Source organism: Neophocaena asiaeorientalis, unplaced genomic scaffold (assembly GCF_003031525.2).
Source record: "Neophocaena asiaeorientalis asiaeorientalis breed wild unplaced genomic scaffold, Neophocaena_asiaeorientalis_V1.1 scaffold218, whole genome shotgun sequence".
Lineage (NCBI taxonomy): Eukaryota > Metazoa > Chordata > Mammalia > Artiodactyla > Phocoenidae > Neophocaena > Neophocaena asiaeorientalis.
Genome location: NW_020172818.1, coordinates 11,541,628 through 11,542,407, shown reverse-complemented (window position 1 = coordinate 11,542,407; position 780 = coordinate 11,541,628).

Below are 780 nucleotides of genomic sequence, written 5' to 3'. Positions count from 1 at the left end.
TCCCGCTCCGCGCCGCGAGGCAGCCGAGCGCCCTTTGTCCGCCCAGCTGCGTCTCGCGGCGGCGCTGACACTTGATCCCGCGGCCCAGCACGCCCTTCATTAGGCCTGGCCGCACTTCAAAGTGTGCGCAACAGTCCAGCTCCGAAGGCGATCCCCGCGGGGCCGTGCCCATCGAGCTACAGGGCCAGACTGTCCGACAGGGAGCAGTGGCCATCCCTGCCCCGCCGCGCCCGGGACACCGAGGGGGCGCCGGTGTTGGGGCTCGCAGTGAACATCAGCTCCTTCGGTGGGAGGTGGGAGGACGCCTTACCCCAAGGGGGCCAATAATGACACACTTTTTGTCCATTTCAGAGTCAAGTAGAGTGCGTAATTATCTTCAAGATTTTCTCTTTGTAAATAAAACAGCCCCTCCACACACACACACACACACACACACCTTTTGGCCATTTCTGAGACCAAAGGAGTTCTTGTGGCTGCCCAGAAATCCTTGAGGCTGCCCAGAAGAATTACGCGCTGAGAGTAAATTACCGCACTGGGCCTCGCTGGATGGGCAGGGATGCGCACAGTTTCAGGACAGCTGGTGTGTGTGTGTGTTTGTGTGTGTTGGGGGCCTGGGGAGGTGGTCACTCTCAAACGGAGACGTGGTGGGGACGGGCAGACCAAGCCAGCACTCACACACTTCACCTACTTCAGTCTTTTCCCACCCACTGACCTTCTCCCGGCTCCTTGGTCTTTTCCATCAACCCACGTGCTGTTCCTTGTCCTTGGAATGTCCTTCTC